This window comes from Pseudorca crassidens, chromosome 2 (genome assembly GCF_039906515.1).
Source record: "Pseudorca crassidens isolate mPseCra1 chromosome 2, mPseCra1.hap1, whole genome shotgun sequence".
NCBI lineage: Eukaryota > Metazoa > Chordata > Mammalia > Artiodactyla > Delphinidae > Pseudorca > Pseudorca crassidens.
Window position 1 is genome coordinate 154971261 of NC_090297.1, and position 26201 is coordinate 154997461.

The 26201-nt window shown below is 40.4% G+C and overlaps 2 pseudogenes; one reads left to right on the top strand and one right to left on the bottom strand.

Annotated features, from left to right (window-relative positions):
- Positions 1 to 3844: 3844 nt before the first annotated feature.
- Positions 3845 to 18547, bottom strand: LOC137209478 (centrosomal protein of 78 kDa-like; annotated as a pseudogene).
- Positions 18548 to 18650: 103 nt separating this feature from the next.
- The window catches only part of LOC137220003 (UDP-N-acetylglucosamine--peptide N-acetylglucosaminyltransferase 110 kDa subunit pseudogene), a 33549-nt pseudogene continuing 25998 nt past the window's right edge, over positions 18651 to 26201 (top strand).

Below are 26201 nucleotides of genomic sequence, written 5' to 3' on the forward strand. Positions count from 1 at the left end.
GCAGAAAAAGTAGCAGCAAAGACAACAGTAGCTGGAATTTGGTAGAAAAGCAAGAGAAGACTTTTTAAAAGCTTCCAGTTCAAGTCAGAATTAAGGTTAAGTTTCAACAGCTTGGGATAGCTGTGGATGTTTTGCTGTTCTCTGAAAAAAGAAGAAAATCTATCATAAGTATGTTCATTCGAGAAAAATACTGTGTTTGTTTAGTTTTTTTAGCCATGCCCAAACGACTCTCAATTTTGTACACTGTTCAAGGGCAGAATGTATATTGGTTAGGATGTGCTCATGGCTGGTGCATCTCCAAAAAATGCTTCATGAAGACTGCCAGCTTCTGACATCTTCGATGGTGACAGCATTATGCAGAGAGGCCCGAATGCCTCCCACGGACCCAGAAGAACCACCGATGTAGCCGTTAAGAACAGGAGCATCTGGTTGAGCATCAGGACGACCCTCCTTCCCGTCACCAGCTCCTGCGAGAGTCACGGCACCTGAAGCCATCGTGTCCAACCTCCCACCTGAAAGCCCCCGCAGGTGGCCAGGAGCGTCACACATCTCAGTCATTAGAAAATTCCTTTCAAACGCAGTGAAGGACCATCACGCTCACAGGTAACCTAGGTTAGCTCAACTCTTCGATGAGCCTGCCGTGCAGGGGGCAGGCAGCTATTCTCATGTGTGAGAACATACGTTTTTCATGGAGCTGACAGAATTAACTACTCTCTCTGACGTTCAGGGGAGCAGCAGTGTCTGTTCTTACACTGAACAGGCTGTGCAAGCTGCACCAGAGATGGGATGGCACCCTCTGTGCTGTCAGAGCAGAGATTGTCAAAGGAAATTTTGACCAAAGCTCCTAGAAGGTGTGGCCCCCGCCATGCTCCCGGCCGTGGAATCATGCTAAGGGGCCTGTAAGTAGCAGCAGGAGCACCCCCGTAACAAACGGTCTTTCCCAACTAGTTACAATAACTGCTACTCCAGGATGGGTAGGCTCCTAGATGTGTCTCCTTCAGCGTCTAAAAACTAAACCAATTCTCTGACAAGCTTCTGAATGGGACATGTACGCACCTATGCCTTTTCGGGGAGATCATATTGAGTTCAAGAGCTTTGTCGAGAAATCTTTTTTCTAAAGCATCATCTTCTTTGGTGTTGCCAATGTGGAATTGAATATTCATCTTGCTTTTATTCTGGGGCTCCACTGGACATCTGAAAAACATGTTTTTTGTTCCAGCTATTTTTCTACAATGTGCAACTACCATTAACAAAGCAACAGAAAAGTTTTAAAAACCATTTTCCAGATGCAAACGAGAGATTAAAAAAAAGATCTGTGCCAGAACATTTATAATTTACTTAGGGAGACCACTCTTGCATATGGAACAGTGAGTTAACATTCTCTTATACGACTCATACTTAATTTCCAAGAGCCTCAGTTTCCTCATCTGAATATTAGGAATAATAGTAATATCTCCATTTCATACTAGTTATGACAGTTCAGTGGTACAACATATATGAGGCTTCCAACCCATGGCAGCCACACAGCAATGTGAACGACCCTTTCTCTACAAGGCTGCAGAGAAAAAAAATGAGTTGGTCTGAATAGTGGCGGTAAGATTTAAAAATAATGAGCAGCAGCTTTCAAAGCACTTAAAACACTGTATTGTCCCAAGCTGTGTGATCTTGAACAAGTTACTAAATCTCTCTGTTGTGCCTCTCTGATGTGAGGACTAAATGGCCACAAATTCTCTGCAGCCCTCCCAGCAAGAGGTGGGGTCTTGTGCTCCACACCTTTTGAATCTGGGCTGGCCTTGTGGACTTGCTTTGACCAAGAGACTGCAACAGGAGTGACGCTGTGCAACTTCCAAGCTGAGGCCTCAAGGGGCATGCGGCTTCTATACCTGCCCTCTTAAAACATCACTGCCATGTAAGCAAGCCCGAGCTAGCCTGCTGGAAATAACAGGCCCAGCCAACAGCCAGCCAGCAACAGCTGCCAGACAGATGAGGGGGGCCATTTAGACTCTAGGTGGATCACCAGATGACTTTGGTTGAATAAGTGATCTCAGATGAGACCAGAAGAAATCACCCCACTGAGCCCGGCCCCACCTGCTGACTGAAAAGAATCCTGAGCAAAAGAAATGGCTGTGGTTTTAAGTCACTGTCTTGAAGTGTTCTATGATGCAAAAGTAGATAACTGATAGAATTCAGAACAGCATCTGGAACACATTCAATGCTATGTAAATATCTATTGAAGTCAATAAATTTGTCTTTTCATTCTCTGCACCTTGCACAGGGCTCATACAGACTCTCAAAAATGAATGAGTCAAGTTTCATCTAGGATACGTTAGTATTGGACTTCAGTTTCTGATTTGGAAAGTAAGCAAGCCAAAATTACCTTCCACTGACAAACAAAGGAGACAAACAGAAGAAGAGCTGACATGTTATTCTGGATTACAAGGAAAATATGTAATAACTCTCCATTTTCTCAAGCACATCCTGTCTTATTATTCCACTTCTACTGGATGGGATTCATTAAAAGTAATCAGCAAAGAAAAGCAGGGTGAGGAAGCCCCCATTAAAAGCTATGCTCGCCTCTCAGGGCACACACATAATTCCTGTTAAAGTTAATAGGAGTCAAGTGCACGTCGACAGACAGAAGAGACACAAGCAGGGAAACCAAGTATCTGGTAATAGGCTTTGAGCCTGAATTCTGGGACCCCCTTTTCACAGCTAGTAGGTATCCTGGTTGACATTTACATTAAAAACTTAGTGTCTACCCTCTTTGATATTCTGCTGCCTCAGGTTCCCCAGGCGACAGTCCAATTATAGAGCTGGAAGCAGCAAAAAGGACATGTGATTTAAGGGGAAAAATATGAAAAGGGGGAAGAATTAGAAACCTGGATTTACAAAGAATCTGTATTTACAGTCGTCCCCCACACATTCATCCATCCTACTGTGAACGTAGGTGGTATCATCACAGCAACAATGTCATAACAACTAGAAATTGAAGATTAAATTCGCACGGAGCCCAAGAGTGTCCCTGCTGTGGGGCTGAGGGAAGAAAGAAAAAGATGAAGGGGAATCAGCTGCTCCCAACCTAGCAAGACAGCTGTGGAGGGAATTCAAATGCCACAGGACAAGGGCTGTGGAAGCACAGAGCTGAGCAAGTAACTCTGCCCGAGGGAAGGTTGAAGGTTTCAGAGGAAGGGAGGTGGGAGGGGTCAGGACAGGGGGAGACGAAGGAAGGGCATCTGGCAGAGAGCTGTCTCTGCCAAGGCACGGGGGACCCCAGCAAGTTCTCTGCAGCACCTGGGGTGCTGGGTGCCTGGTTGGGGGCAGGACTGCAGATCGCAGAGGGCCCTGCAGACACGCTCTCCCAGGAACTGGATCGATCGGATCCTGGAGCAACGAGGAGCAATCAGGTCTGCACAACAAGGAGTTCTGCATTGTAGAAGAAGTACTAGGACATAGGGGCTTGAGGGTAGGGACACTGCAGGAGAGCCCTGATAGAAAGCTCCCACAAAGAACTTTCTAGGTCAACAGAATTAGGGCTCGTGACCAAGACAGGGACACTGGGGTGTTTCAAGCATGGGCAGTAAATGCAAATGCCAATAGGGACCCAATGGTCATATAAATGAGTATAACAGGCCCAACATGGCAGACTCAGCACAAACTCCCTACGTTACCTGTTAACTGTGAGGGCCTGTTCTTTACTTCCACAGAGAAACAGTCTCCCTTGTGCTTGAAACATACGGCCCTCCCAGTCTGTTTCTCCCACTTTCAGAGACACGGGGATTATGAAATAAGACATCTGGCTTTAAATCATCTTCCCATGTTCCAGTAAGGGCTCAAATTGCGTGTTTTAAACCCTGTGAGCCACGCCGAGCACTGCCGTGGGCTGTGCTGGGCCACTGCTCCCAGGCGTTATCACTGAATCCCACAGCGACGGCAGGGCCTGTGGCCTGAATGAGTTGGGGGGCAGGGAGAAGGTGCCAGGCTGACAGAGTGCTAGCAGGGGGCCGGGAGGGTGTGGAAGCAGCGGGTAATCCTGGGACTGCAAAGCTTCCAGGACAGAGTCTGAGCAGCGCTCCCCAGGGAGTCTATGACAGAAGCTGATAAGGATGGTTGTGACTGGAAAAGCGGTGCCACAGTCAGTCATAGAAATTTAGGAAATCCTGAATTAACAGGGCTACAAGGGTTTCTTGACTCAACTTCCTAGAGCGTCTCAAGAGCTCCGGTGAATCGTGAACTCCCAAGAGGATAATTCATACAGGAACAGAGTTTTCCCCAAATGCATGTGGCTGAAAAACAAACCCACTACATCTCTGGGATGAGTATTCTAGAATGCCCACTGAGAAACCCCGGGACTTCCCAAGGTATAAGAGGGGTGTGTGTGAGAGGAAAGGCACCACCTCAGCGCGAAACAGCATCTCACAAAGGTGGTGAGGGTTAGGAGGGCGCAAGAAAACCGCAGGCAGTTGGCAAGCGATGACAAGATGCTCGTTTCAGTGGTGTCTGCTCCAAAAGACAAACCAGAAACAACAAGGGCGCGACGAGTGCATCCTGAGGTGAGAGAAGCCCACAAAAGAGTCACTAGGCCTCTCCTGACTGCCTAACTTTTAAATAAAAAATTAACTCTAAATTTGCACATGATTAGGAAAACTAGAGTAAAAATATAAAAATCTATTCCCTTCCATACAGGTGGTTGCCATTAACGTTTTTTTGTGCATTTTCAGGATCAGATACACAAATGTGTATAAGTGTATATATGCGTGTTTCCATATGTACATATATACATATATAGTATTTACAAATACAAACACTGTGGGTTTCTAAGTGGAATAACAGAAATGTCCTTTTCTACACCTGCTCTTTTTCCTTTTGACCTGATGATGTATCAGGTCATCTTCCCAGTTTGCTCACAGACCTTCCCCGTTCTCCACACACACGTTACTCCATACCACGGATGGATCCTAATTTCCTTCATCAGACCCCTCCTGAAGGATATCCGGGTTGTCTCTAGATTTTCTCCATTACGTAAGTATCCCTCATTGGACTTGCGGGTGCCTGACTTTATGCACACTTCTGTGCAAGGCAGAGTACTGGCAGAGGGCAGGTGCCTAGAAGTAAAAGTCTTTGGTCAAAGAGCAAGAGAGTTTTGAACTTTGATGGACGCTGCAAACCTCGCTCCAGAATTGAACACATTTATTATACTTAACATAGGCAAAGTGTGCTTGTTCCCTCGTCTACACCAGATGTTATCAGTCTAGAATTTCTGCCCATCAGAGGGGAAGAAAATCCCATGGTTTTCATCTGCATTTCCTAAAGAAGTGGGCCCCTCTTCATTTGTCTAGTAGCCAGCTGTGTTTCTTCTGAGTTGTTTGCTCATACGGGTAGAAACCATCCCCTGCCTTTTTAAAATTTGGTTATCCTTTTTCATTTATTTGTGGGTTATTCTCTATATCAACAGTAACCTTTATATGTTAATACACTACCAAACTTTTGTGTCTGTCATTTTGTTTTCTTTATGTCTTGAACTGTAGGAAAGTTTTAAATTTTCATGTAATTAAATATCTTTTACTTTATGGCTTCTGAGTTTTATGGCTTACTTAGGAAGGCTTCTGTACTCCCTACACTTACACAGAAATTCTCTCCTGTATTTTATATTTGCTTCTTGCATTTAGTTGCATTTGCATCTTTTCGACTGACTAGAATTTGTGTATGCTGTGATGCAAATATATAATTTCTGTTTAAATGAATTATCAATGCTTCAATCAGTCAATTAGACAAAAAGTCAAGTTAGACTTTAAAATTGTCTAAGTTAAAAGACAATTCTCAAGTAAACAGGGACCAGTTTCTGGACTTTTTCACCGATCTGTGTTTCCCTCTGCCAGTGGCTTTACATGTTAATAGATCATATGTTAACATTACATTTTATTAATGTTAACATATATGTTTAATATGTTTCATCTATCCTTTTGCACTAACTTTTTCAGGTGAACACTGAACTGACTTCTAGATATTTGCTAATTTTTGTGACTATTGCAAATGGGATCTTTCCTTGTTTTTTATTGTTATTTCTGGCTTATGGGAAAGTAACTGACTTTTACATACTTAGACATAACTGATCACAATTCTGAACATGATCATTTCTAGTTTTTCCACTGATTCCTGCATTTGGAAAAAGCAGTCATTATCATCTGTGATTTTTGTTGTTTCCTTAGTAAAGACTCTGGAACCAGCCCCCCGCCCCGACTCTCCCCATGTCCTTCTCCTGCCTGATCCCACTTCCCCGCTGCACCTGACCCTAACCTGTCTGCGCTGCTGTAAAACACTGTTCACAGGGTGGTGATGACAATAAAAGGTATTCATATCTGTAAAGCGCCAAGGGCTCTGCCTACTTTATTTTATCTTGGGGTTGTCACTAGACACATCACATGCTTCCCTCTCTTTCCTAAGGCATGGACCCCACATGAAAGGGAGAAAAGGTGACCTCATATCTGGATATGGATTTTGTCACTTCAAGAGCTTTATCACATTAAAATTAATATCTAATACATATTAAACACTATGTGTCAGGAACATCCTAGGTGCGTTCCATAAGAACCACAAATAATATTGACAGCTAACCGTTAAGGAAGTAATTAACCATTAAGGAATAACCATTAATGCTGTTTTAATTTTAGCACACCGGAAAATATAAGGGGTATAAATTCTAGTAGCATTAAAAAAAAAAAAGAGTTACCAATTCTAATAGTAGCTTTTCCTTTTCAACCACTTTCCAAAATTATAGTTCTCCTTTTCTGTCTAGCAGCTTTGTATGGTTCCTTCACCGATGGAGAAGTTATCCACTGGTACTGAGACAGAAATGATAAATATGCCATTTAAGTTACAGGTAATTTAGGAGGGTTTGATCTTCATTGGCAATTAAGATATTTTAAGTTAATAAAAGGTCTTCAATCTGCATTTCTGGGAAGCTAAATTAAAGCATCACACAACATTTTCAAAAACAGAAAAGCCATTTCATTTGACTAAAAACTTAGTTCTAAGATGGCAGAAAGTACCTTGATAATTTTCTTTTAAAAAGGAAAGAAAAACAAGCCATTAAAGAGAAATTCTTCCAAGAGAATTAAAACATGTTATATGCCTCTAACTTGGCACTCTTTCCATTCTGGAGACCTTTTTTGGTAACTGCTTTCATCACAGAATGATTTAAAGTAAAATAAATTGAAATTAGAGTAATTATTTCCCAATGAGTGGCTATTTCCATTTAAAACCAAAAGCCAACTAATTATTGCTTTTCCCATAAAATTAAATATGAAGTCTACATTATGTAATTATACACTTATTTCCCACTTTGTGTATTCTAATTTCTTCCTCAAAAACCTAAGATGCCATCTTGCAGACTGCCCCCAGTGGCTACTATTTTGGCAGCAGCAAAGGTCAGCTTTAAACAGTTTGCATCTAAAGTGGCTTTAGATACCTTTGGATAGAAAGTACAGTCTAAGCACCGTCCAGACACTTAGATACCTAAAGGGCATCCAAGATAACAAACCAAAGTCCTGATATTCCCTCAAAAGCTGCTCCTCCCATCAGCCCCCTTCTAAGTGATACCACCCAGTTGCACACATAATCATCAACGACTTGTCTCCTTGTTACTGTCTCCTTCATACCCCACATCTAATCTATCGGCAAGCCTTGTTAGCTACACCCTCAAAACACAACCTGAATTCAACCACTTTTCACTTGCTGCAAACTTCCAACCTAACCTAGGCCATAAACATCTCTTATTTGGAACCCTGTGATAGTCTCCTAACTGGCCTCCCTGTTTCTCTTATTTATCCCCCCAAGTCTATTCTCTATACCAGGTCATCTTATTCAGATACTATTTGGATCATGCCTTGTCCCACTTCAAAACCCTCTACTCATTTAGAAGAATCCACATCTTTACTCTGGCCTTCAAGACTTTACAAGAGCAGACCCCTGGCTAGCTCCTTGACCTCATGTCATACCACACTCTTCTTCACTCAGTACTCTGGCCATGTTGGCCTCCTTGCTTTTCCTTAAATACTCCACCCACCTACATACCTGCATACTCATTGCCTCCTTGTACTGGAATGTGCTTACTCCAGTTCTTCCATGGCTTGCTCCTCTCTTCATTCAGGTCTCCATTCAAATGCCACTTCTCCAGTAAAGCCATCCCCTAACAAACCTGTCCAATGGAGTCCTACCTACCCCCCCTCACTCTCCTTACATTAAGATATTTTTGCACTTCCTACTACCTAAAATTATATGACTTATCTGTTTACTCATTTCTATCTGAACTCCTTCACTAGAATGTAAGCTCCATGAGGGCAAGACTTTTGTCTGTCTGGTTCACTGCTTTATCCCTAGTGCCTAAACCCATATCTGGCACACAGAAGATAGTAAAAAAATTACTTGTGAATCTGACAAATGAATAAAGTACTTCTGGCAAGAATTCAGAGGTTGCACAGGAAAGAAATAATGCTCTTCGTGGAAGCAGGCTTAGTATCTAGGTTCACCTCTATTTAGAGTAGAGATAAGAACAATTTACAAGTATAATTCACTTTAATTAGTACATTATCTGCTAAAGACATAAGGGAAGTGCAACACTAGAAAAGTACAGTTGCAGCTTGAACAACATGGGTTTGAACCTCGCGGGTCCATTGACACACGGATATTTTTCAATGAATATGTACTATCATCCTACACGATCCAAGGTTGGTTGAATCCACAGATGCGGAACCACTGACTATAAACTTATACCCAGATTTTCAACTGCGTAGGGGTCGGCACCCCAGCCCCACATTGTTCAAGGGCCAGCTGTATATGATGAGGAAAGTTAAACACATTAAGTTTTAAAAACTGTCAATACGTGAACAAATTCTTTTTGTTTTCCTATGTGTTTATCAATTAAAAAAAAGTGAGCACATACCCATAAGTGGATTTTTTCTTATATCCAGAACGAGCAGAGTTCTGTTGGTTTCAAGGGCCTTTAGTAAAGCCTTTGCTCCCTCACTGGTGAGGCCACACTGCTGCAGGTTCAGTGCTTTCGATGAAAGACAAAAGGTCATTTGCGAAGTCTATACAGATTTAACATATAGACAGCTCCCATTTTCTCACGTGCGGAAGAGTCCTGCACAAGAGAAGTCATGGCAGGTTTGTAATTTTGGATATGGAAAAAAACAGAAATGTATACGCACACACATAATGCATAATCCAATTTAAAAACCTCTTCTTGGATGTGCAATGATAACCCTGCCTTTAGTCCCAATAAATCATCCAACATATTTTACAATTACAGAACTGAAGAATAACTGTATATAACCTATGAGCAAAAAGCATCACAAAATGAATCTCAGTTCATAATTAGCAAGGGCGGCAGTGGCATGTAAACCTCACAAGCAAAACCTGGTGGAGCTCAGAAATGCACTGCATTCTTTTGATCATGATCTTCAGCTCCAAATCACACATGAAACTAGTTAAAAGGGGAAAACAAAATAGAAGAAATGTAATAACTGTTAGTTTTAGAGGAAAAAAAGACAAGTCTAAGAGGTTACAAATAATAACAAATTCAAACAATGTGTGAATAGAGAATACATACTAAAAACCTATCATGAAATATGATGGTCAAGAACTCTCTCCATAAAAAGTCAGACAAAAACCAGAAAAACTGATCATGAATTCTAGTAGTTGTGGGGCTGAACAACCTACTCATTTAAACCAAAGGGATCATCACCAAAGCACAGGTATTAAAAAATATAACTATCATGAGTCATTTATTTAAGTGTTGAGTGGACCATCACATTAAAATAAGTGGAGTCTTTCAACACCCCCATGACACATAGAAATAGCAAGTCAGACATATGGATCTGACAGGATATCATACAACCCTTACAAACTCTCACTACAGAAGAATGGACACAGGGTATAATTAACCAAATAGCCAAATTAATACAAACAGCCAGTAAACCTCACCAGTAAATCAAATGAATACAAAATAAAACAAAATGTGGTTATTCTCCTATCAGATTCAGGCAAGATTCTGTAGGAAAAGGCTTTAAATAATGTCTATACCCTTTTGATCCAACAACTCTCTTTCTAAGAATTTAACCAAAATAGTCAGAGATATAGGTAAGGATATATATCAGAGGACTATTTGTAACTGAAAAACTGGACAAAGCTTATACACAAGAATGGATAAGCTATGTGCATTGTGGCATATTCATATAATGGAATACTGAACAATTCCAAAAAATGATGCAGGAGATGCAAATTTACTGACTTGCTAAAATGCTCATACTAAATTAATTGAAAAATGTTATAGAATTTGGAGTAATCCCACTTGCATAGAAAATGGAGAGGTACTCATTTTTGTAGTTTTACATTTTTTTACAAGTGTTACAAGCCAGTGTTTGTGAGAGGCAGGCTTCACATCTACTGTTGGGGTGGATGGACTACAAACTGGCATAGCATTTCTGGGTGGTAATTTGGCCATGTGTATCAAAAGTCTTAAAAATATGTCACACTTAGTCATTCCACTTGTAGTACCTTATTCTACAGAAGTAAGCCCGATGGACAGAGAGATGTATATATAACGTATTCACATTGTTTGTGACAGGGAAAAGCAAACTGTCTAAATCTAATGGCAAAGAATTGATTAAACTATGGGACATCAATACGATGCAATACTACATGATACATCATTAAGTGAAAAAAGCAGGAATATGAAATAGCAAGTATACTACAATTCTACTTTTGTAATCCCTAAGTGTACAAATATATTTATAGAAAAAAAAAAGACTGAAAGTATATACACCAAAATGAACAGTGATTATATCTGGGTATTAATTGTTCTCTTGTTACTCTGTATTTTCTATAAAGGAAATATGCAACTCTTAGAGAAAGTTTAAAAGCAAAATAAAAGCTATCAGTAAAATGAGGCTTTAAGAAACATCCTATCACAACAGTATCATGCCAAAAGCTAAGCATATATCATATTAAAAATTCAGTATTTTCAATTTTAGAATTTACCTCTAAGCCATAAATCCTCACTAAGAGATTCTGCCAAAGCACTTGCACCCAGGTCACCAATGAGCATGTTGCAGTTCAGAGTGATGCGCCTCAAACCAGCCATACAGTCAAGATCAGGTCTCCTGGAACGAAGACTCTCAGCCCAGGTTTCTTCATGCCTTCTGATAGTCTGATACTTCAAAGATTTAATGGGATGAAATTAAGATGCTTGAATAAGGAAACAGTGTGTGCCTACTGAGTACGGCTTATTATGTCAAGAGATTTACACACACACATATCAAGTATATATGCCAGGAGCATCAACCTGAGAAATGAAACAGTCACTTCTGGTTTATGAGTCCAGTGACCCAGATTCTAGTCAGTCAGTGATTAGATTCTAGCCACTGGATTTCCTGTTTCTGAACACTTATGTAAAGTTGGACAACTCAATTACAGTCTATGAATTATTTTCCTTATCTTCTAAGTCAGGGAATTGGTTCTAAATTCTATCTTTGCTGAGGCTCTATATTTCATCATTCTGTCCTCCAATGGCCTCCAAACACCTGACTGGGAAAACCATAAGAAAACTTTTTAACAAGCATCTTATTTATTAACAAATTATATACACAAAGTTCCATACATATAATTTAGGTACATGATAAACTACACAGATTTTTTAAAATAATACAAAGGTAAAAACGTTCTAATATTTTCTTTTCCTAACTCCTAAGGCATTATTTTGTTTTACTTATTTTTAAAAAATATTTATTTATTTATTTGTTTGTTTGTTTGGCTGTGCCAGGTCTTAAGTTGCAACATGCCAGATCTTTTAGTTGTGGCATGTAGGCTCTTAGTTACGGCAGGCACGTGGGATCTAGTTCCTTGAGCAGGGATCGAGTCCAAGCCCCCTGCATTGGGAGCGCATAGTCTTAACTGCTGGACCGCCAGGGAAGTTCCAAGCATTATTTTAAAAACTATATTTACAAAATGGATCTCACATGCTACCTAGGGTGTGCACACAAACTTCAGAGGCCTGGACTATGCAGAGCCAGTTGGATGTGCCTTGGGAAGATAATGGTTTGACATCTAAGCACAAGTACTGTCTTAAAGACATTCAATTCTTTATATTCATAAAGTAAATTTTGGTAACAGGGAACACTGACTGTAAATGAAAAAAGTCATATTACATTCTTGAAAAATAAAAGACTCAAAGTGCCTTTGATACTCTAAAAGGAAAATCATTAGTGTCATTTTTCTATTAACAATAACTTATAAAAGCTGCAAGCAGAAACAACAGCAATCACTTGCACAGTGCTTAGTATGCGCCAGGCACTATTTATACAAATGAGTTCAGTTAAACCTCATAATGAGGCATAGAGGTTAAGTGATTTGCCCATGGTCACTAGCTATGAAATGGGAGAAAGGGAATTTGAACCTAGGCCATTTGGCTTTGGCACCAAAGTTCTTGGCTGTTTTCTACCTCAGGGGTCAATGGACTTGCCCTGTATAGGTTCAAAGAATTTTTCAATTTTTAAAACCTAAATTTAAACATTTCCAGATTTGTGGGATATACAGTTTCTGTTGCAACTACTCTGCCCCACTGGCGTAGGGTGAAAGTAGCCATAACTACCATGTAAACAATGGGTGCGATTATGTTCCAAAAAAACTTCCTTTACAAAACCAGGCGACGGGCTGGATCTGGCCCACCAGCCATAGATTACCTATCCCTGATCTGCACCATCAAACTATTAAAAAGGCTTCATGTCAAATTATTAAATAACTTTAGGCCTAAATACAGTCATTATAACCACTGTAAAGTTGTTAAGGCATTATTTTAAAAACTGTATTTACAAATTGCCGATGTACTGATTTTTATTAGTTTAAAAACTACAGCAGCTAATAAACACTTGATTCATTTAAGTCTTGAAGACTATAACGGCATAGTTTCTTCACAGTATTACAATAAATATTTTCAGTAACTAAAATACATAAAAGTATTATTAGGTATTATATATTAAATCTCTTATTTCTAAAATTAAGTGGAGTATCTTTACTAAATGGTAGAATCCCAAACTGAAAACTGGTCATATTCTTTCAGCAAAATGAAAGCTGCACTCACATGTATCAAAAGACAAAAATTAGGGTTTCCCTGGTGGCGCAGTGGTTGAGAGTCCACCTGCCGATGCAGAGGACACGGGTTCGTGCCCCGGTCCAGGAAGATCCCACATGCCGCAGAGCGGCTAGGCCCGTGAGCCATGGCCGCTGAGCCTGCGCGTCTGGAGCCTGTGCTCCGCAACGGGAGAGAGGCCACAAGAGTGGGAGGGAACCGTACCGCAAAAAAAAAAAAAAAAAAAAAAGACAAAAATGAACTGCCATCTGTATCAATATATTAATGTGCTTCAATCACATATGTTTTCATGAAAGTTTAAACATAAAATCACCTTTAAGATCTAGGCCATGTGATCTGCTCCCTGCCATGTCAGATTACACCCCATGAAGTTTACTTAACTTGTCTTAAGTGTGATAGAATTCTTTATACCTTGAAAAATAACTAAAAGGAAAAAAACACACACACACAATAAGATGAAGAGCCTATACATTTGTCAATCTTGACTTATTTGCTTTTCTTGAGTCAATTGGAGGTTTATAGCCACATTCTCAAAATCATTAACTACAATCTTCCCAAACAGGTAATTGACGAACAGATGCATTCTAAAACTTGTCAGTAACAAAGTGTTATTCCAGTTTATTGCAACAGTTTAATTCTATTTAGATACTAAAACTGAATACACTGAATACTGCAAACTTTATTTCCAACCACTCAGCAAAGTACTACATATCTTTTCAAATATAGGAAAAAAAGGAAAAAAATAAAAAGCATAAGATTCTTCCTATTTTCATTTCCAAAGATACATCCCAATGTTTATCAATCAGTGACTTAAAAGTCAACTATAAACCCAGTATTTTATTAGGTGCTATGCAGTATACTAGAGCAATATAAGAGAGAGGACCTCAAACTCTCTGTTCCCTCAAATTGAAAGGCAAGCTTCCTGACCCCTCCAGACCACTACTGGACACAGGGAACACACACTAATGTTTCAGGACACCAACCAACAGTCACGTGCTTTTTGATTACTTCCATGACACACCCCCACTAACACCACGGAGTTTGCTGCTCCTATGGGACGTTACATGTATTTCCTCTTTTAACACATACCACAGTGCATCATAATTATGATTGCAGCTAGATGTTCTAACAATTTAAAGAGAATGATGACTTTTTTGCTCTTTACATCTTGCTATTTCCCTTCCCATAATATTTCTTGACGAAAACCATAAAAATATAGACAAACAAAAAAAACAGAAAATATACAAAATGTGTGGTTTGTGGCTTAACACAAAGTTAAGTAAAATTAGTTCTGACAGTATCCAGCATGACAAAATTTCATGGTACAAATGAGAACGGACCAAGGTTTGAGCAGGTACAGGAGACAATCCAGGCATGAACAACACCAAGAAAAGGTAGACAGGAAGTAACATGGTGTGTAGGAAATCACAAAACCAGTCTGATGGGAAGAGACTTAAACAAGACTGAAACTCACTTTCTAAACCTCCATCTCTAATTGGACAATTCGCAGGACACAGGTGCACCAAAGTGGCCAATTTATTCAATCCCTTTAAAATGGAGGAAGAGTTTAAAATTTTACTGGTTTAGTTTGCCCCAACAGCAACTATCAAATGTCAGCAGGACACAATGAAGGCTTACCATTGTTAACACAGTTAAGTCTCTCTCTCTCACAACTAGCCCACTTAGCTCCAGGTTCCTTAGCGCACCCGACGCACTTACACAGCATTTAAGAGCTTTACACAGCTGGAGGTCACATCTTTATTTCTTATCGCAGGAACACGACTTCTGTAAACTTTATTTCTGCCAGAATCTAAAGCAAAATTATTGTAAAATAAGTGGTTTAAACCATACATTTTATCATCATTAAAAAGCATTAAAAAAAAAAGCACCTGCTCTGTGCTAAGGATTAGAAACGACTCCTGCCCTTAAAGCCTTCATTAAGGAGGGAGATGTGTAAACTCAAAATTTCAATCACATGAGATAAAGAAACATAACCTTTATGCACAGAGGTTCCTTTGGAGGCAGAATGTTATATCCAAGTGATGGCTTCATGATAACCCCGAAGCAGAATCTAGAAAGATGAGGCTATGCAGAGTTGGAGGAGGAGGTTCATTAACTGCAGAGGGAGCACCTGTGCAATGACACTCAAGGCTGACACCGGCTGGGCACAGTAAACACTGCATGTGGCGATGACTAAAGGGCAGGGGTCCAAGTGTGAGAAGAGACAGAAATGAAAATAGAGATGTTGGCCCAAGCAAGCCTGGGAGAGAGCATGGCTTGTATCCCACAGGTGATGAGGCCTGGGGCTACCACTGGCTGAGTAAGGGTGCCTCCGCTGATTAGAAAAAGGAGCCACGCTGCTGAAGGACCAATTAGATAAAGGGAGTGACCACAGAAAGCTCCGCTTCCTCAGGGCCAAAGAGCCCCATGAGGCTTGGCCAAGCACAGTTCAGACTACACGCCTCTGTGCAGAGCACACGCTGGGCGGCTAGTATGCACTAACTCTGTGTGGGCAAGCCATTAGCAGCATTATTTTAGGCATATCTTTTTATGGTAGAAGATCATTCGATCCATGCAGGCAGAGGAACTTAGAGGAACTGAGCCTAGCGGCTGCGAAATCACCCAAAAACTTCTGCCATAGTCCAGGCAAAATGTAATATGGATGAAGAAGCAAATTTAGGAGGAGGCCAAAATCTACAAGCTGGACCCACTGGATTGAAGACATAAAGAAAGTTCAGTGAAGAAACTCTGAAGAGAATGGGCTCTGCAATAAATTTTTCTTAAATTCAATGTAAAATATTCGGCAAAATTAAGTACAGTAGCCTTTAAGGTCCCTTCCAGCTATAATTTCTTTTGATTTCTACATTATTACTTTGGTTAAGTAAAGTCCCATCAGAGGTACAGAACAGTTCCTACACCTGAATGGGATGCAAAGAATAATCTGACTTCTCTTCACCAGGGGATGAGTTGAACTGTCCTTGCAGGAGAGATAACAGATGGTGTGAACCCCAGATCCTAAAAAAGGGGCCAGGCACACAATAAGTATTCAGCTTTTGAAAACAAATGAACAATCATTTCCTCTCCTAGATCTTCACACCCTTTCTCTGTTGGCTACTTTCTCACAGCTTATTAACACCCTCAAATATACCCACATAAAAAACTCTCAGACCTATGATTCTCTGTATCATCTTGTGGGTAACCTAAGTATCTCCCATGCCTTCAAACACCTGTCCTCCCAAAGAGCCCAGATCTGTACCTTAGGCCCAGACCCATCTACCAGGCCCCTCCAAAGCACTGAAGATGAAGTAAGATCCTCTCGCCACCCCCAATCCCTTCCTACTGTGCTCTGTATCTCACAAAAAGATGCAGCTGTAAACTGTCACCCACGCTTGCTGCCCTCCCTTTTCTAACTGGTCACCAGGCCCCACCAATTCTGTCTCTGATCTCCAAAACCCAGTCCAACCTTTTATAACTTAAGTGGGACCCTTAGATTACAATTCACCCTGCACCCAATCAACTGCCTTCCACATGGAGGTCCGAGAGAGCCTCAAAACCAGAAGTGCATCTCACTGTTCTTCAGTGTTTCCCACAGCCTTCAGGATAAACATCTAAACTTCTGACAGGACAAACAAGGCCCCGTTCTGTCGGGCCCCAGTAGGTTTCCAATATCAACTCTCATTTCTTGCCCAAACCCTGAGTTCCAGTCCTGTACTTTAGTTTTTCCATATTTTCTTATATTTCTCAAACTCTGACACACACTGCTCCCTCCTGCTACCCCAGGAGTTTCTACATATCCTTAGAAAGGATGGCACCTCCTCCAAGAAGCCTACCTTGAACTTTCCCTTCCAAGTTTCTGTGCTCTGCAAAGGGGAAAGATGGGGGTGGGGAGGGATAAATTTGGAATTTGGGATTAACATATACACACGACTATATATAAAATAGGTAATCAACAAGGACCTACTGCATGGCACAGGGAACTCTACTCCATATCCTATAACAAACTGTATGGGAAAAGAATCTGAAAAGGAATGGATATATGTAAAACTGCATCACTTTGCTGTATACCTGAAACTAACACAATGTTGTAAATCAACTATCCTCCAATATAAAATAATAATTAAATTAAAAAAAAAGATTTTGCGCTCTATAGCACCAGAACTCACTTCTTCCAGAGCACTGACTACTGTGCTTGTGTTTACCTGCCGCCCAGCAGAAGAGAAGATTACCTAGGGCAGAAGCATCGTCTCCAGCAGCCCTTGGTTCTGACAACTCATTCAAGTGCCAGGATACTTTACACACATAACCTGCTTAATTAATTCTAAGAACCCACAGAAAGAGTGGTTTTTAAAGTCATTTTACAAGTGTGGGGATTGCAGTTCAAAAGTAACCTGCCCAGGCCACAGAGAGCATAAACCCTGGAATTCAAACCCTAAGCTGCCTTCACACCGGTGCTCTTTCCACTACATGATACGACTATTGAAAAAAGATTTTTTTTTCCTGAGCCCTGTTTTAATGGAAAGGAAATGAAGCGGGGATATACGCATTTCCTAATCGCTTTGGTGTGTACCAGGCAAAGTCATTCAACAGACCAGGTAACATCTGTGCAACAATTAACGATGCTCCAAACTGCTCAGTGTACTACACTGTAGAACCTACAAGCATGAACACAGTGCATCCTTGTAACCGCCACAGAGACTGGGTCCTATTAAGCCCATGCTACAGATGAGAACACTGAGACCTTGAAGCCTTAAGGCACTCGGCCGGGGTCACCGAGCTGGCAGGAGTCCTAGGCCGCACGCCCCGCCTACTGCACGCACACCCGGGCACTGGGCACCGGTTCTAGTGCCCACACTCCACCTTGTACCATCTAAAACTCCACTTCGTAGCGCCCACACGACAGCCCCTGGAAGCGGGAAGTACAAACCTGTCTCGCCAAGCCGTGGCTGGAAGCAGCTTTGGATACAGATTAGGGGCAGAGGGTGCTCAGGAGCGGCGCCCAGTCCACCCCGTGGAGGCTGTCGGCATTAACTCCAGCAGGCCCTCCTGCAGGGAAGCGGCAAGGCGGGCAGAGGCACCGAACCCTGCAGCGCGCACAGGTCCACAGAGCGCGAGAAGAAGTCGGCCGCGCTCTCCCGGCCCAGCTTCACCGAGTGATCATGGCCCGAGCGCGGCCTCGGGGACGCTGGCTGCGGACACGATGCCCACACCCGCCTGGGGCCCCGGCTCGCCTCGCGGCCCCTCGGGCGCTCACCGCCCGGCGGCAGCGGCCCCGCAGCGTGCGCAGGACCGGAGTCGCAGCCAGAAGACATAGGGCCACGGGCTCCAGCTAGGCCGGCCCCTCCATGCCGCGCTCCGGAGCCCACGCACGGCCCGGTGTTGGCGCGGGCATCAACGCCCTCCAGAGCCGCGGGGCTGCGGTTTAAGCCTCCGGGTGGGCCCGTGGGGGCGGGGCTCGAGGACTTCTGCGCGCTCGCCGTGCGTCCGCACGCAGACCCGCCTCCCATGACGACGCGGCCTGAGGAGCAGTCGCGGGAGCTTTGAGACTAGGGCGGCGCGAAAGGTAGGAGCTGTGGAGGGTTTGGGGTTTACAAAAAACGTTTGCTGACTGATCCAAACAAAAGTGAGACATGGTTGTATCAAAGAATTTTAAAAGTAGTTAAACTCCGGCTGTCTGTGCTCGCCCCGCCCAGGAGAGAGCGGGCACTCTGTGAGGGACACAGGAAAGGCTGAATGAACGTCCGCCTGTGGTCCGTTACATGGTGCACGGGTGGGTGAATTTCTGCGGAGAGCTCTTAATTTCTGTAGTTTCTGCTGACTTGACACGGTGGTTGGCAAATGCTGACGTGTTCCATGCATTCAGGACATGATCGTGGTTACTAATAATCACTTTGTTTTGTACTGACACCTCCACAGAGAATTTCCTACTGAATATCCACTTTACAGAAGAGAAACTGAGGCGTAGGAAGTGAAGTGACTGAGTGAGAGGAAGGATTCAGACAATTGGTGTTAGTAAATTAACCCTGCAAAGAGGCCGTTAGACGGCGGTGGCTCTAGTGATGCGGCTGCCTATGTAAACCAACCAAAATCTAAGCCTGTCAATGCCTCAGGGTGACGAAAACCGCTGAGGACAACCAGTTACAAACCACCAACTAGGCGTTAAAGCCATAGCAAATCAGTCATTTCCTTGCTTTGCTTCTGCCCTTTTAAAATAAACATCTCTGCAACTCCTGTGGCTGGAGTGCTCCTCACCTCTTCCGCTTTGTGGTGCCTGAATTAAATCTATTTTTCTCACATAAAGTGTTAAAATTTTAAATATGCCTCAGTTTGTCTTCTAAGATTGGCCGTAGAAGTTGGATTTGTGTCCAGTTTCTAGAACAGTGGTCGTCCTCTGGTCAGGCCTTAGGCGTTACGTGTACAACGTTCCTCTTCTACCACCACCTTCTGGATGCCTCCACCCACTACCAGCTACCGAGCATCAGATCCCCTAGATGTGGTCAGCAATGGCTTTCACATGCAGCGTGCTCACATTATAACATCGCAGACACTCCTCCGTCCTCCAGCCAGTGTGTGAAGTGAAACATTACCATTCCCGTTGAAGAGTCTGGTGTGACCACTTTCCCAAACACAGCCACTCCCCAGCTGACCCTGGGTAACCACTCTTCTGAACTTGGTCTCCATCACTGGCATGGATGTCTTTCTATGTAGGCTACATTTTTAAGTATTCTTAAACTGCATATAGTATTCTATTTTGTTTTCTCTTGTTACTTGCTTTATTTAGTGTTATCTTTTCTAGATTCATCCATGCTGACACGTAAAGATCTGTCTAGTTCATGTACTTTCCTTGCTATGTAGGATTCCCATGTAGGGAAATACAATAATTTATATGTGCATTTTCCTGTTGATGGACATTTAAATTGTTTCGAATTTTAAGTATGATTTCTTTTTTAAAAAAGTTTTATATACTTTTTAAAGGTTACTTTACATTTACAGTTGTTACAAAATATTGGCTATATTCCCTGTGTTGTACAATACATCCTTGAGCCTATCGTACACCCAGTAGTTTAGATCTCTCACTTCCCCACCCCTGTATTGCCCCCTCCTCCCCCTCCGCACTGGCAACCATTAGTTTGTTCTCTATATTGGTGACTCTCCTTCTTTTTTGTTATATTCGGTCGATTGTTGTATGTTTTAGATTCCATATATAGGTGATATCCTACAGTGTTTCAGAGTTCAAAAGACTCTCACGACAGAAGCCAAAAGGCAAGAGCCGTTTTACATTGATAAAAAGCATTTTAACTATGTAGAAGCAGAAAATGAAAAGAAAGAACTTTGCATTAAATTTAATAAAAGTTCAGGGAGATCTTTGTGGTATATTAGTGAACTTATTTGTGGAAATTTAGCCATTGTACCTTGTGTTGAAGAGGTACCAAGAGTTCAAGAACTCTCACAATTTGAGTACACTATTGCCTTACATGTAGGCATGGTGGCAGCCATTCACATAACAATGATTTGGAGGATGTTGTGTTAGTCAGCTCTTGGTCTGATAATGCTTTGGAAAAAATCGACCCAAAACTCAGTTACATAAACAAGAATTTATTTTTCTTGGACCTATGGGCTAGCTGCAGTGGCTCTCTTTTAGACCTCTAGATGGCTGGTTTTGCTCCGTGTTTTGGATCAGTTTGAGGTCTGTAACACACATCTTCCTCTGGAGCCCAACTGTGAGGCCGCAGCTCCCAGGCCTGTCTTCTCACAAAGTTCACTGAAACATAAGAGGTGAGCCCAACTGCACAAGCCCATTTAAGCCCTCTGCTGCTCATTGAAGGCCATCATGTCTGCTCACACTTCATTGGCCAAAACATGTCACAGATCTAAGCTGTATTTAGAATATGTGTATTTGTTTAAAGTTGGGTGCCCTCACAGAAGAATATTGCATTTTGGACAGTGTTACCTTAGCATTTTCATTGGCATTTGCAAACGTGATAAACGCCATGTGCACTTTTTCACCTTTGAGAACTTTTTGAAATTATGGGACCATTTCTATTGGAAAAGAGGAAGGTACACTTTAGAACTCAACTCTAGTTATGGCATTGCTGGGAGAAGAATTAATGAGATAAAGTCAGTACAAGTGAAAGATTTGGGATTCACATATTCATCATTAACATAAGCATTCTACAGAACATTCCTGAAGAATTGTGATGCTTGCTTTATGTGATTTCTATCATAAATCATTAGAATTTGACCAAGACACTTCAGTAAAACATACATCATACAGCACATCGCATTTTAGTTTTTCCTACCACTCCACAACTTATCATCAATACTTTACCATAACTCAGAAACAGAAACAGAAACTGAGTGAATTCATTGTTAGCAGACGGGCTTCACAAGCAATACTAGTGGAAGTTCTTCAAATGATAGCAGACAGTAACTCAAGCCATAAAAACAAAACAAAGAATGCTGACTAGAGCTGTTGTGTAGGGAATTATAAAAGATACTGTAATTTCAAATTTCTTCTCCTTTCTTCTATTAACTAATTTAAAAAGTAAGTGCCTAAAAATATGACTATATTTGGATTTTTCTCTATATAACATAAAGAAATATATTTGATGATATGGCACAAAGAAGGCAGTGAGAGCAAAGCTGTATTAGAATAAAAATTACAGTAGATCATAAGCTGAATCCGCAGGAAGAAAGGAAGAGAACCAGAAATGGTAAATAGATTAACCCAACAAACTCAAAAATATTTATTTGCTTTACTTTCTTCTCTAAGCTCCTTGAAAAGATAAGCTTGTGAGAAGTAATAATTATAATAATATGTTGTTATGTAACATATATAAATGTAATAAAAACAAAAAAGAGGGGAAGGAATACAGCTCTATAAAAGTACAGTTTCTCTTTCTCACTGGAATGAAGCTAGTAAAAATCTGAAGAGATTCTGAGAAGATGTATTACATAAGCCCTAGTGCAGCCATTACTCAAACAATGTGGTTAAAAATCATTAAAGGAATTACATGTTACAGTAGAAAATATCTACTTACTATAAAAGGAAAATGGAGGAACAACAACAATAACAATAAAACAAAAATATGAGACATGTAGAAAACCAAAGGTAAAATGATAGACATAAATTAATCCTACCATATCAGTAATAAAAACTAAATGTAAATGAATTAAACAATACAATCAAAAGGCAGATATTGTCAAACTGGGTTTTAAAAAATGTTTTCTATAGGAGACACTCCTTGGATTCAAAAGTCTAAGGTGTACAAAGTAAAAGGATGAAAAAATATACATCATGCAGATAGCAACCGTAAGCACTGCTGAAGTGGCTATACTAATACCAGAAAAAATAGACTTTAAAACAAACAAAAAAGTTACTAGATATGAAAAGGGACATTTTATGATAAAGAAAGGGAAGATACAAAAATTTTTAACATATTTGCCCTGAATAAGGTAAAACCAAAATACATGAAGAAGAAAATACCAAAATCCATGAAGAATTGAAGGAAGAAATAGATAATTGCACAACATTACATACGGGCTTCAGTACTCCACAGTCAATAATGGATAGAACAGTTAGGCAGAAGATCAACAACGATATAGAAGACTTGGACAAGACTATGAATTAACAAGACCTAATAAATGTTTACAGAACACTCAACCAAACAGTAAAATACTCATCCTGCTTAACTACATGTGAAACGTTTTCCAGCATAGATGACATGTTAGGCTGTAAGAGAAGAGATTGAAACCCACGTACATTGCTGGTGGGAATGTAAAATGGTGCGGCCATTTTACAAAACAGCTTGAGAGTTCCTGTAAGTGTTAAATATAGAGTTACCCTATGACCCAGCAGTTCCACTACTAAATATATACCTAAGAGAAATAAAAACTTATGTCTGCACAAAAGCTTGTATGTGAATGTTCATAGAAGCATATTTCTAAAAACAAAAGGTAGAAATAATTTAAATGTCAATCAGATAAATGAATAAACAAAATGTGGAATATCCGTACAATAGAATAGCATTAAGCTATAGAAAGGAATAATATATTGATCCATGTTACAACATGGATGAACCATGAAAGCATTATGTAAAGTAAAAGCAGCCACTCACAGAAGATCACATATTGTATGGTCCCATTTATATGAAATGCCCAGAATAGCAAATCTGTGGAGACAGGAAGTAGATGAGTGGTTGCCTAGGGCTGAGAAGGTTGAGGAGATTGAAAAAAGCTTGTTAATGTGTAATGGGTTTTTTGTGGGGGGACAGAAATCTACAATTGGATTGTTGTGATGGTTACACAAGTCTTTTAGTGGTTACACTGAGAACCACTGAATTGTATACATTAAAGTGTTAAAATTATGCTATGTAAATTACATCCCAATAAAGCTGTTAAAATTATGATAATTTTATATTTATAAATTTGAAAATTCATCCAAAATGACAAATTCGTTAAAAATGCAAGCTAACAAGAGTAACCCAAGAAAGAAAAAATATCTAAAAAACCTATATCTACTGCAAAAGTTGTTTGTATAATTAAGTACCTTTACAGAAAATGATTTCCAGGGATAAATGGCTTTCCAAGTAAATTCTTCCAAATATTTAGGGAAGAAATATTGGTAACCTTACATAAAAATCTTCCAGGAAACAGAAAAGTATATATTGCTTAAAATATTTATAAGGCCAACATAAGCTTCAGATCAAAACTAAAAAGAATATTACAAGAATAGAATCACAGGCCAGTTTCTCTTTTAAACATGCATGCAAAATGTGTAAACAGAAGCACAAACTGTATCCATGGTATGTAAAACAATCATATATCACAGTCAAAGTAGCTTTATTCTAGTAATGCAAGGTTGGTTTAATGTTCAAACATGAAACTGATCCCAGGAATGAATTAGAGTGGGAAAAAAAGTCATTTAAAGCAGAAGTCTTGGGACTGCCCTGGTGGTCCAGTGGTTAGAACTTGGCGCTTTCACTGCTGGGGCCCTGGGGTCCAATTCCCGGTCAGGGAACTAAGATCCTGCAAGCCATGAGGCAGGGCCCCCCCCCAAAAAAAAGGAAAAAAAGAAGACTTAACCAGGAGAAGCACAAGATCGAATAAACATAACAGATAACACCTTATGAGAAGTAGGTGAAGATTATGGAATATTCTAAAATTTTAAAACAAAATGAAAAATTTAAAGATTCAAGAGGATGTGACAAATATTGTACATAGGCAAAAAATAAAATAAAATATACAGATGATGGGAGCCCAAAAATCCAGATGCCCATGTCCTGTTTCTGAAGATTCTCATTCAATGGGTTATGGATTTCCTCTATGTTTAGAAACCTACAGGTGTTCTAAAACAGAAACTAACACACCATTGTAAAGCAATTATACTCCAATAAAGATGTTAAAAAAAACACAACCAAACAAACCTACAGGTGATTCTGATACCATTCACAGACAATGTAAAGATCCTGCTTTACAGGAAATAATACCAGATTATTTTGTTATTTTATAGTTATATTAATAGGTTGTACTATTGACCGATAAGTCTGATGTCAAAATGCACTCCCCACTAGGGATACAAAAGGACTAATAGTCTCTATTGCTACTTGGTGGCAGCATGCATGTATTGCAAGGGCAATTATTGTAGGAATCCAAATGAGTGGAACATTTTAGAATTGGAAGACTACATACAGATCATCTAGTCAAGCTTCCAACTATTATAGTTGTGAAAACTAAGGCCCATATAAAAGAAATGATTTATCTCCAAAGAGCGTTAGTGAAAGAGTATGAAATTAAAAATATCTCTAAACTTTTAATTTAGTGCTGTTTTTATTAATCTCAAGTATTAGCTTAAACTTAAGTGTGACAGATTTGGGATTGAATTCTTGCTCAAATTTACTGATTGTGTGCCTTTTAGTAAGTTACTAAAACACTTTTTAAATTTTTTAAAAATAGATTTATTTATTTATTTTTGGCTGCGTTGGCTCTTCCTTGCTTATGCGCGGGCTTTCTCTAGTTGCAGTGAGCGGGGGCTACTCTTTGTTACAGTGCGTGGGCTTCTCATTGTGGTGGCTTCTCTTTGTTGCTGAGCGCGGGGTCTAGGTGTGTGGGCTTCAGTAGTTGTGGTTCACGGGCTCTGGAGTGCAGGCTCAGTAGTTGTTGCGCATGGTCTTAGTTGCTCCGTGGCATGTGGGAGCTTCGCGGACCAGGGCTCAAACCCGCGTCCCCTGCACTGGCCACCAGGGAAGCCCTACTAAAACACTTTTAACTTCCCTTTTCACATATGTAAAATGGTGAGCCTTGGCTGATATAGAATATGAGATAATCTAGCACTGTTCTTAACACATACACATAGTTAATATTTTTTGGCTTCTCATCCCTCTTAAACAGCCTCTATCCTCTTAAAAATGAAAGTGTCTTTCAGCTAGCAAAGCACCCCAGAGCTGACCACATTCTGGCAAAAGATATAGGATTCTTTTTCTTACTGGGCATTCTTTATACCTGATACTTGAACTGCACTGAAACATGAACATCTCTTCTTTATACTGTATTAATGGATTTGATAGATGAATTTTAAAAAGTAATATGCAGGAAAAAAAGTAATATGCAGGAATTGAGCTGCCTTACTCTCAAGAAATATAATTCGATAGTGGTGCCTAAAACGATAAACAGTGTTTGGACAGGGAGTCCATATTGGATGTGAACTACCTGTACTCCCATTCGTCTATTAAGAATAAATAGAATCCTTTCAAAATCTGTTTTAAAGGGCAGTTATTTCCTTCTGACTCATTTAAGTTACCTGCAAGAAAAAGGCAGTCTCCTGAATCCTTGCTTAAAAGGCTTTAAATATAAAGCAGATAATTTTTTGCAACATTTCCCAAACTTTTCATTATCAAATTGGCTGAGGCTTCTCAACGATTATCATTTCACAACAATATCTCCATTTTCACCTGCTTTAAAAGAATTGGCCTCGTAGATGTGCCATTAAAACAGAGCTTCACTCTCAACATACTTTAAATTTTGTATTCAAACAGTATGAAGAAAACAGGATCAGGGAATT